Genomic DNA, 12,867 nt, shown 5'->3' on the forward strand with positions numbered 1-12,867 from the left:
TGAAAAAGCACACCCCGACCGTGAAAAGTCCCAGTATGGACAGTGCTGTGGTGGTGGGAGACACTCTCCCGTCAACTTAGCTACCACCACTTGTTAGGGGTGGTTTAATTACCCCAGCCGGAGAGCTCTTTCCCGCCAGCAGAGTGCGGCTACAAGGGAGACCTGACAGCGGCACAGCTGCCATGATACAGCTGTGCCACCATAAGGTGTGTCATGTAGACTGTGTGTGTGTGTGTGTGTGGGTGTGTGTGTGCGTGCGCGCAGAGGACAGAAGCTTTGGTGGTCAGTCCTGATTATTTTCATCTTGTTTTGTGCTGGTGATCCTCAACGTTCAGTGGTCAGTTGAGCTAAGTCCCTCAACATTTGTGTGTGTCTCTAAATCATCTCATTTCCTCCCTCCCTTCGTCACTTCCCAACCTTCTTCCGAGCTAACCAGATCCTTCTCTCTGTCCCTATCCTTCACTTCCCCTGTTCCCAACATCACATGAGACACAACTTTTTCTTTTTGATTTTCATAAAGTTATCTGCCTTTAGCAATATTGCAGTATTTAACCAGGAGCTCTCATGAGTGTTGCCCTCTGCTTTGATCTGTCTACTCCAGGGGTGGGCAAACTTTTTGGCCTAAGGGCCAAATCGGGGAACAGAAATTGTATGGCAGGCCATGAATGCTCACAAAATTGGGGTTGGGGTGTAGGAGGGGATGCAGGCTCTGGAGGCACAGCCAGGCAGTTCTGCACATTGCCTGTTCACAGGCACCGTCCCTGCAGCTCCCACTGGAGCGTGTAGGAGCAGGAGCGGGGCCATGCTGCGGCTTCCAGGAGCCGCGTGGTGCGGCCCCTGACCCAGCGCCCTGGCCAGAGTGGGGCTGAGCCGCATGGTGCGGCTCACGGGCTGGCTTAAAATGGCTCACAGACTGGTTGCGGCCCGCTAGCTGTAGTTTTCCCTCCCCGGTCTACTCTGTTCAAATTTCATGGTTTAGGGCTATCCTGGGTCAGATTGACCTGATATTTCTCCTTGAAAGAACAGGGATTTAGAAACAGCAGCCAGTTCAGATTATCATACCTTCAGAGGGGGAATTCAACAAAAGTAGGATGCCTGTGAAGGATTGGGGAGATGAATAATGTGGATTCAATATAGCTTAACCCAAGACACAAGAATGGCCATACTGGGTCAGACCAAAGGCCCATCTAACCCAGTATCCTGGCTTCCGACAGTAGCCAATGCTAGGGGCCTGTAATCATCAAGTGATCCATCCCCTGTCGCCCATTCCCAGTTCCTGGCAAAAAGAGGCTAGGGACACCATCCCTGCCCATCCTGGCTACTAGCCATTGATGGGCCTATTGTCCATTAATTTATCTAGTTCTTTTTTGAACCCTGTTATAGTCTTGGCCTTTAGAGTTCCACAGGTTGACTGTGTGTTGTGTGAAGAAATATTTCCTTTTGTTTGTTTTAAACCTGCTTCCTTTAATTTCATTTGGTGACGCCTAGTTCTTGTGTTATAAGAAGTAAATAACACTTCCTTATTTACTTTCTCCACACCAGTCATGATTTTATAGACCTCAATCATATCCCCCTTAGTCGACTCTTTTCCAAGCTGAAAAGTCCCAGTCTTTTTAATCTCTCCTCATACAGAAGCTATTCCATACCCGTGATCATTTTTGTAGCCCTTTTCTGAACCTTTTCCAATTCCAATGTAAATTTTTTTGAGATGGGGCGACCACATCTGCATGCAGTATTCAAGATGTGGGCGTATCATGTATTTATATAGCAGCAATATGATATTTTCTGTCTTATTAGTTATCGTTTTCTTAATGATTCCCAACATTCTGCTCGCTTTTTTGACTGCCGCTGCAGTTGAGTGGATGTTTTCAGAGACCTATCCATAATGACTCCAAGATCTCGCTCTTGAATGAAACGAATAGGCAGCAGGTTTAAAACAAAAGGAAGTACTTCTTCACACGACACACAGTCAACCTGCGGAACTCTTTGCCAGAGGATGTTGTGAAGACCAAGACTATAACAGAGTTCAAAAAAGAACTAGATAAATTCATGGAGGATAGGTCCATCAATGGCTATTAGCCAGGATAGTCAGGGATGGTATCCCTAGCTTCTGTTTGCCAGAAGCTGGGAATGAGCAACAGGGAATGAATCACTTGATGATTACCTGTTCTGTTCATTCCCTCTGGGGCACCTGGCATTGGCCACTGTCAGAAGACAGGATACTGGGCTAGATGAACTTTTGGTCTGACTCAGTATGGTCGTTCTTATGTTGAGTGGTAACAGCTAATTTAGACACCATGATTTTATATGTATAGTTGGGATTATGTTTTCCAATGTGCATCACTTTGCATTTATCAACATTGAATTTCATCTGCCATTTTGTTGCCCAGTTTTGTGTGATCCCTTTGTAGCTCTTTGCAGTTTTCTTTAGCCTTAACTATCTTGAGTAGTTAAGTATTGGACAGTGTATTGTTTCTTGCCCAAGTTCATATTTCTCTGACTTTTGCTGAGCAAAAGTGACGCAAACAATTCTTGAGGCTTTTTGTTTCTAATGTGGAAAAAACGAGGGCCCCTTTGTTGAGAATTTAGCCTAAAAATGATTTCCTATCATAACTGCTCAGCTGTGTGAGAGTTAATGAACTCTCTAGCTGGATTTCTAAAGACAATGAGACTGTTAATACCTCAACTAACATTATTATCTGTGACCAAAATACAAAGATAGTGACTACTAAGAACAGAGAAAATAAAAGTTAAGTTTCTGCATTGCATTTGAAGGGTCCAAGAGACCATACTGGATACTCTGACACACTGTCACAGTAGTAGCCCGAAGGTCACCTTACATTTTGGGAGCCCTGCTGAAGTAGTTTGGGAACCATTTACTTGATGTCCCCAAGGAGCTGTTGATGGAGCCTAGTTCAAATGTGTTCATCTCTAGAGTTTATGAAAGGATACCAAGTACTTAATTGGCTTGCTCAGATGTGTTAATCTCTACTGTCTCATTTAAATGTATTCTCAAATATTCTGTGTGTGCTTTGGGGAACCAGTAATCTCCTATCAAGGGACTGATACTGCAAGTCTTATGAGGTGCTGAACATCTTTAATTTGTACAGAGTCATGGGTGCTTATAAACTCACAGGAGATGCTCAGCACAATGCTTTATCAGGGAGAGTTATGTTGTTATTCCAAGTTCCATAAACTTCCCAAACCAACTTTTACCCTATGTTGTTTTCATCATGCTATGTTTAACTCCAGATCAGTTTTTAGTAAACTGGACCAGAAAATTATTCAAGTAGGTTAGAATTTTGCTGACAGCTGGCAAACCTTGGGCAGCTATTTCCTGTTCCTGTTGTTTAGTTACTTTTCCATTTGTCATAGCTAATCTGGTAGGTTTTCAACAGCTGGCATCTCATGTTCTATTTAAGTTAGGAGATCCATAAGAGAGAATAATGCTACCCTTCTCTGAATTGTGGCCATCAGACCTTTTGCTAATTGAAATCATGAAAGGAGGGATGGTTTTGTGATTAAGGATTCAACTGGGACTTAGGAGCTCTGGGTTTAATTCCTGTCTCTGCCACGGTCCTCTTATGTGACCTTGGGCAAGTCATTTAAACTTTGTATCAGTTCCCCATGTATAAAATGCAGATAATTAGCACCTTTTCTTGGTCCTGTCTATTTAGATTATAAACTTCTTGAGGCAGGAATGGCATTATACTATGAATTTGTGCAAAACTAGCACAATGGGGCTCTGACACTGGGTGACACCTCTCAATTCTACTGTAATATAATAATATCACTGAGACATTATTTAAGAAGATTAGAACGGCCATACTAGGTAAGCCCAAAGGTCCATCTAGCCCAGTATCCTGTCTTCCAACAATATATTGTAATGTAATACCCATATTTATAAACTAGCTCAAAGATAGTGACAACTAAGAACAGAGAAAATGAAAGTTAGGTTTCTGTAACGTTTCGAGTCCTCGTACTCATTAGAGAAAACAGGTAAAAATTGTTTGTTCTTGCTGTTTTTGAAAAGCTAGCCTAATTTCTATGCCAGTGAGTTGAACGGTATGGTCTACATGCCCTTGCCCTGTCAGTTGAACAACACAGATAAATCATACTTTACGAAGACAGAACTTTCACTGGAGATTAAATTCATAGTAACAGCTTGAATTACTTAAATGTCTACTTTTGTCATGCAGAGCTGTCACCTGGTGTTATCTGTACTATGTACAAATATCCAAGGACCATTGTCTCACAATTGTGACTTGTACCTTACAATAGCTTAGTCATTACTTAATGTGTGAATTATTAGCAGTTGAGACACTTGCCTTCACCTTTTGTTAACCACTATGACTCATTGCATACTTTTTACTTTTAGTATAAGAATATGGGCCCAAGAAACAAAGATCACATCATTGTTTTTCTACTGTGTATGACATGATTGGTTGTCCATACAGCTTTAGAAATGAGTCAGATAATTATAGGATTAATATATATTGAATAATGAAACATTCAGAATACAATGGCTTTTGTGGGACTTCTTATTTGAGTAAGCACTCCTTACATAAGTAAGGCTTGGCTCTAAGATCTTGCCCTTACGTGGTTTCAAGCAGAGGGCTTGAACTGAATTTCATCCAACCTAGACCAAGTCTTGTTCTATTGTGTTTTTTCCCTTAACATGAGGGAATAAACATTTTCATGTCATTGCACCCAGTGCCACCTTTATCTTTGTGAAAGTGCTCAGATTTTCAGGACCACACTTTTTGAAGTATGTTGGACACTTAAGCAGTGCAGTTTACAGGCAAGTGATTTAATTGTATGCAGAGGCTGGTTGAAAATAAAGCCAGAACTCTATGTGGGTAAAGTCTGGGTGTGTACACTGATTTCAGTCTCACACACAAGGGGCTTCTTTGTGCTATCCAGCTTTAAAGTCCACTGCTTCCCTACACCTCAGAAATGCCACAGATCAGAATGGTTCTTTATCATTTTTGCTTCCACTGCAAGGATTACTGGAATGGGATTCAGGCAATATAACCTAGACACTGGTGGAAGAAAACCATATTCTGTTAAAGGCAATTTTACAACCACATTTAGGTTATGTGATGGGGTGTCCACCCCACAAGACTTGAAGGGGTTAAGAATGCCGGGAGGAGGGGAGGGATAATAACTACCCGGGCTGCACCTGGAGAAGGAGCCAGGGATTATTTAGATGAGGCTCAGCTGGATGGGAACAGGAGGGGCCTGTAGAAAGCCCAGAAGCTGAGAGCAGCTAGGGGCTGCAGAGAAGTGGTCTGCAGTCATTCCTTTGGATAAGGGAGGTTGTCTGGGACTATAGAGGGAAGTAGCCTACAGTCACTCCTTGGGAGGAAGAAGTTGGGATGTCAAACCAGGGTTGGGGGAGAGCTGGAAAGGTAGGAAAGGCTCAGGGGAAAAGCAGAAAGGTATGGGATAGACCTGGGCTGCTGATGAGAGGGCCCCTGAGCTGGAATCCAAAGTAGAGGGTGGGTCCAGGTTCCCACACCAGCCACAGAGGAAGTGGCACAGCAGTGAAGAGTGGACTGCCTGGGACAGATTACTCCGGAAGCGGAAAACATGCATAGTGACCTGGCTGGAGGGCCAAGTTGTGAAGAAGAAGCACCTGAAGTTGCAGAGATACTTTGGGAGACTGCCAGAGGATGGCGCAGCATCTGGAAGTTGCTAATCCCCCGAGCAGCCAGAAGGAAGCACCCGAGTGGTGAGTGGACCCTGTGACAACTGGGTAATGAGAAGGAGTTATATCGGCTAGCTGGGCCATTCTCCTCCCTCAATTTTTCCTGAATTCTTAAAATTTCCTCTGGACAAGACTCCTCATTGGTAAACAATGTGGCAAAGTCACAGCACAAGGGAGCCTGTCAAAATACAGTAAATAGGATTTTTGGTTATTTTAATAGGATTGTTGTGGGCATGGGGAGGCTGGTATGGAGATCAGTCCCAGGAAAGGTCTTACATGGACTATTCCTTATTCCACGCAAATGATGAAACCATTCTGGAGGCCAGCTGCCAAATGTTGTAGGGCTGAATGTTCTGTGCTTGGCACATGAGCTGCCCTGCAATACCTCCAGGTGTCCAGAAAATTCAGACTGGCATGCTTTTCTTTTTTAAACAAATAGTACCTGTGATTACAGATATAGAACAGATGCTTCAGTTACAATGGCCACGGCACAGTTCCGTTACTTTCTACTCCTAGCACAGAGTGAGAGTCCACTGGGGAGTGCTCTGCCATCCTGACAAAGTCCAATCACAGCAAAATGAAAGCTAAAATAAACCTTTGCATGTGCTAGAAGCACCACTGTCCACTGCCCCTTCTTATTCGTCCCCTCCAATGGTTGTATCTAGCTAATTCTGCCAAGAAGCAATGTGGCAATGGTCAGTGGGGCTTGAAAGACAGCTACTGCTACACAATAAACAAATTTGGTTTTGACTTAAATGTCCTTTTCTCTCTTGTGATACATGACCTAACTTGTATGGCCATAAGCCCCATTTTGTTGGCAACACTAAGTCTGATGCTGTAGCAAATAAGAGAAGGCTTCTATGGCCTACAATTCCCCTTACACAGTGACAGTTATTGCAGCAACCCTCATCCCAGCCCTCATGCTCCACCCAAGTCCAACCCTGTACCCTTTTAGCCCCACCCTTATCTGCAGCTGCAGGACACAGCGTAAACCACTAATTTGTTACTAGTTTATCTGGAACATTTTAAAGTGTTTATATTGTGCATCCAGCAAGGAAGAAGCAGTGCATTAAAATAAAATCAAACTAAATAAATGATAGCTGGGAAAGGAATCCACTGCTGATTGCTGAGAAGAGAGCCTGAGACTTCAAACCATAGGAGGATGGACACTCTTCTTCAACAGAAAGCTAGATGCTTTTGCCAGCCAGTTAGCACCACTTTAGTGTTGCATGAACTGAGCCTCAACCAGTTCAGTTTCATCCAGACCCCAAATTAAATGAGGAAAGCAAAGAGAGACCATAGAAACTGGCCTTGATGAATAAGAGCTGAATCTTACCCACAAATATCAACGTGCTCAAAATAGCCATGAAACAGCACCAAGAGAAAGGTAAATAGCAGGCAAACATAGAGTCCATGTGAGATTTTTTTGTAAAATACACATTTTTTTGTCATTTGACTAAAGATCAGAATGTTGTCACAAAAAAATAGTTTCAAGTGCCCGTTTTCATAGATGGTCAATCTCTTTTAAACTCAACAGGGTCAGTTCTTAGTTATAGAATAGCTGCAAGCCAATTAGAAGTTAAATTTTTGAGCAGCATGCATCTGATTAAATATCTACATGTTAACTGTTTTTATTTTTAGTGTTTGAACCAAACTGCAGTTCCACATAGGGTATTGTTTATTAAGGAGCAGCATGTGCTTCAGTGAAACAAAAGCTAACGGGCAAGGTTGCTTTTAACAAATATACAGCTCTAGAAGTCTGGTTTTCTCTGGTTTATGCAAATGATTTAAGTTGTAATAAGCATGCGTCCTTCCCATCTTAATCATTTAAGTGCATGCTTTAACAAGTTGCTTTTGGACTTCCCCCTTTCTCTGACACTTTTTAGAAACAGAAAACATTTGCATCATTATTTATTTCCATTGTGTTGGTAACTAGAGAGCCCAGCCCGACTGCATTAAGCAATGTACAAACATATAACAAATAGATGGTTCCTGCCCTGAAGAGCTTACCATTTAAGGGTAAGAGAGACAACAGGTGGCTGCACCAAACAGATGGGATAAGGGGAGCACAGAACAATAGATGAGAAGATACTGGTCAGCATACTAAGCAGCAGTCACAGCACACCAGTTGCCTAACCATTGTCAAGGTATTTTTGTTTGTCTGTTTGTTTTGTAATGCATTCATGTTAGAGGAGTGTTTTAAGGAAAAACATAAAGGAAGACAATGAAGTGGATTTTAATGGGAAGTTCCTTCCATGTATAAAATGCTGTATGGGAGAAAGCACCAAGATGCATCTTTGAAAACTTGAAAACTAGGCAGTTGAGTGGCATCATTAGAGGAGTAGAGGTGGAGATCATCTCAGGTGGCAGAGAGAGAATATGGGTAGGCCATGATGGCTCTTCAAGTGAAGATGAATTGTTTGTGTTTGATATGGTGGAAAAAGGGGAGTTAGTGAAGGAATGCAAAGAGGAGGGCGATGTTGACAAAAGGACAAGTCAGAAAAATGATATTTGCAGCAGCATTTTGAATAGATGTAAGTGGGATATGTCAAGGTCAGAGAGAAGGTTGCAGTAGTCAAGAAATGTGTTTATGAAAGGATTAACTATGTGGACAGAGAGGAAAAGCCAGATCTTAAGACATGATGTGCAAAAAAGCAGGAAGATTTAGATATAGCCTGAACAAAGGAATGAGTCAAGAGAGGGCTAGTTAAAAAACAACATGCAAGTCACAGGTCCTGAGTGACAGGAAGGCTGGTGATGTTCACAACGATAGGGAGGTCTAGGGGATGAGATTAAGAACTCTGTTTTGGCCACATCACGATTAATCTGATAACTGGACATCCACAAGAAGACATCAGACAGGCTGAGATTTTAGTTTGGACAGAAGGAAACATGTCAAGAGTGGAGAGAGATCTGAGAATCATCAGCATGCAGGTGATAGTTGAATTTTTTTATGAATGAGATCACTCAGAAACGGGCCGTATAGGGAGAAGAGCAGGGGGACATGGACAAAGGGACCCTCACAGAAAGTTGATGTAGGGATGAGGAAATGGTGACAATGTGATAGAAAGACAACCAGGAAAGGAAAGTCACAAAAGCTGAGGGAGGACACGATTTTGAGACTAAGAGCATGGCTTACCATGTTGAAGGCAGCGACCGGTCGAGGAAGATGGAATACCAATTCTGAGCTTTGGAACTGTCATTAGTGACTTTGCTGAGAACAACTATCTGGAGTTCCTCTCCTTCACTTTTTTACCAGACCCTCTCCAATCCAATATCTGCCCTCTGAATGCCACTGAAATATGCATCTCTCTCCCTTGCTGTTTGTGACTCTAGTGCAGTCACGCCATCCACTATTAGGCTTGTTGTCCATACACCAAGAAAAAATTTCCACTTTAGAAAGAGATCATGCTGTCGCAAGCTCATTTTGATATGGTTCAACAACAATTTTAGTTTTGTATTGTAATAATAATAAAAACAAAAAAACCCAAAGACGAATTGCCTGATGACTTTGTATGATTTTTAGTACATTCCTCGAGATAAAAAGCAGACCTAATGACGAAGGAGATAGTTTAAGAGATTTAAGAAGCTTTCTAGACAGAGGTTACAGTCATAGCTGCAGATCTACTCAAATACCACATCAATCGTCTTCATTCAAGGAATGATAAGGATGAAGATGGTAAAGGATAATGTTTGTACATTAAAAATCTTCAAGATGGAATGAGAGAGTCACTTCTTTAGAAGGTTTGTTATGGTCACATTCTGAGTGAGCATCTGTTTCCTTAAAAAACCCTAAGAACCTGAAAATCAGCAAAATTCAACATGATGTTCCACACATCTTAGCAAAATCAAACCTGCTCCTTCCTGTTTATCTCAGATGATTTTAAATGTGTTCATCACATACTGTACAAGTATATGAAGTCTCATTTGGAGAAAAATAACCTTATTTGGAATACTGTTTAGGACATTTTTCATAGATACTAAGGCTAAAAGGGACCATGGTGATCATCTAGTCTCACTTCTTGTATAACACAGGCCACAGAGCATTCCCAAAATAACTTGTAGAGCATGTATTTTAGGAAAACATCCAATCTTGATTTAAAAATTGTGAGTTTTGGAGAATCTACCATGACTCTTCGTAAATTGTTCCAGTGGTTGTTTAGCTCTTATTTCCAATTATTTTCAAGTGTCTCCCTCTTGTCATAAAGGATGTAACTGAGTGTTTGGAAGAGATGTTTATAAATTCTTTTTTAAAATTTTCCATATTGAAATGGTCACATCCGGATGTCTCTGCAAAATAGAAAGCCAAGGTATAACTAAAATGCAGTAATGTGGTTCCTCAGATATTACTCTGCACAGATATAGTTCTAGAATGGCATTCTAGGAACTACTGGCATGTCCCCACCTTGTTTCAGCTTTCTTTCAATTGGCCATACTCAATTAGGATTCCTTATAACAAACCATCCAGTGGATTTTTCTTATCTGCAACTAGCTTAGAGGTCAACTGACACGATATTTAAAAAGGCTTAACAAACCCAAATAAGTACACTAGTATTTAAGATAAAAAATATTACATGGAATAAAAATGACACATACTGGAGAACAACAATATTGAAAAAATATATTCTCCTTCACTCCCCTGCTGAGACACTAGTTTAGAGATGTATTGGTTCTCTTTTAGCCAATGACCTGACAACCCTATTCCAGCTGCCAAATTCTCCTCCATCATGACATTTTTTACTCCCACAACCCGGAGTGACAAGCATCCAACTGACTCTACCAGCCATCTAACGATCCCACAAAACCCCTTACGAGAAGCACTCATCCAATCCCCTTTGTAATTGCCAAATGTACTCAGCCGTCTTCCACAAATCCCTATACCCTCCCTGCCCCAGTGACATATAACACACTAGTAGGCTGTGTGATCCCATCCTCTAGTTGCAAACGCCAGCAAAGATAAGAGTTAACAGCTAATGGGGCTGGCTCCAACAATTTAGAAACCTGGGATGAAGGCTTGCTAACAATCTGTGATGAAGGTCATGACACTTGTGGTGCTTTCATTCCTGGGAGTTCTGTAGATTCCACCAGCACCTATGTCTTTTAGTGAATTGGAACAGACTAGAGAATATCTTTAATAGTAAAATGGTGTATGACTCAGTGGGGCCCACTGCAAAGTGACGCAAAAGAAACACAATGGCTGAGTAGAAAAAATGAATGAGAAAAAACCAGCAGCTTAAGAAAGTCATTTGGCCAATATGAAATTAGGTTTCAAAAGGTGCTAAAAATAGAATGGACTAAGTTAGCAAAATGTTTGCCAGATGTTTTAGCTTCTTTTCACTCTATGGCTCCTGCAAGTATCCCAGCTGTCCCTACTATTCATCAGTGTTTTTTCTGCCTCCCACCACTAGTCCCCTTATCCCTGGCAATGTGCCATCTACGCCATTACCTTCCTACCCCTGCCATTCCTGCCAATGCACTGTCTGTCCCTGCCAACTCTTCCTCCAGTACTTCTGTCTTGTACCATCTGCCTCTGACTTTCTCTGCCTTTAAACAATGTTTTAGAAGGGGACTGGGAGCTGCCACTGATAGAAGGTTTATTCCTCCCAGCCCTGGTTCCTCTCCCTCTTTGGCATTTTTAATTTTGTGAGCTCCTCACAGCCTCCTTTTCTAACTCATTTCCAAAATGTAAAAGTTAAAATGGAAAAACTAAAAAAAAAATCAATCCTTTCAATACACAAATCTAGGGGAAACAATTAAACTGGGCAGAATTAGTTTTGATGGTGACTACTAAAATAAGCAGAAGTGTGCAAAGACCCTGTTCCTGTACAGCAATTGGGATTAACACTTCTATACTATAGACATGGGTATGGTGTAAAGAGAAACGTATCTCACTGTGTAAAGTGAATTGTGCTCAGTTTGGGCACAGCGACACAAGAAAAGTGAAGAGGGCACCAAGAGTTTTCTCCATTCCCTTTGTGCAGGAGTCAGACACAAACCCCCTCCTTGTGTTTGTGGAGCTAAGGGGTCTGGGCACTTCAGTAAAACGGACAGCACCAGAAAACCCGAATGGGAGGGGTGAGCCATGACCCCACTAACATCTGCACTCTTGCATCAAAAAGCAGAATTAAACTGGCCCCTAATTGAAGGGGAACTCTAAAATGAAGGGAGCAGTGTAGAGGGCATGCTGGATGTAGGGAGGGGAAGGAGGCCTGGCCACAGCATCGTTGTGCTTAAAGCATTGCAATGGGCACCTGAGATAGGGGAGAGGTAGCTGAGTGGCTTTTTTTTCCCACCTGAGGGCCTGTGCTAAGCACAGTGTGCAGAACCTGAGGGTTGGGCCCTGTGTCCTTTACAGTCACCTACAAAAATTTACGAGCACACAAATGTGCCTTTCCCTAGATTTAGTACCACTATTTAATTAAACAGATGGAGTTTTAAAAGGTAGAGAACAAGGTTCAAGCCAATAACAGTTATACCACAGAAGTGAAATGTGTACAGTTGCTCTTTTGCAAAATATTCAGGAACTAGCAGGCAACTTTAAAATGTTTGAAGCATTTTATACCAATTTTAGAAACATTTAGTTTCTGAATTTTAATAAAGAAAGTCAAATACCTATTAAGACTGCGGCATACAATCAAAAGTTCAAAGTTATCACTAAATACATTTAAACCATTGGGATGTAGAACATTTGCAACACAGAAAGTCAGTGTTTTTCTGATAGACTTGCTGATGCATTTACAAAACAGTTGTCTTGTAAACAGTTGTACAGTACTAACACCTGTTTGGTAACAGGCAATCATAATACAACTGAGAGCAATAAACTTGCCTTGCTGAAAGACAAGATTTGATTAGATAATAAAGACCACAGTTGACTGGCAGTTTCTTTTACAAGCATTTTATGCCACAACAATCCTTTATCTCACGTTGTCTAGAAAAATCTGCCAGCCTAAAAACAAGATCCAAACAAGGTTTAGCAGGTTAGACAATATCTAAGCTTCTTTTTTAAATTTCATATAGCACTTCAGGAATTACTAATGATGGAATCATATTTTAGGAACCTACCATATAGCTAAGAACAACTGATTCAAGTGGTACCAGCTATTTGCACTCTGGAAAGAGAATCTCATATCAAAGCAAATTCACTAGATACAGAGAGA

This window comes from Lepidochelys kempii, chromosome 7, assembly GCF_965140265.1.
Source record: "Lepidochelys kempii isolate rLepKem1 chromosome 7, rLepKem1.hap2, whole genome shotgun sequence".
Lineage (NCBI taxonomy): Eukaryota > Metazoa > Chordata > Testudines > Cheloniidae > Lepidochelys > Lepidochelys kempii.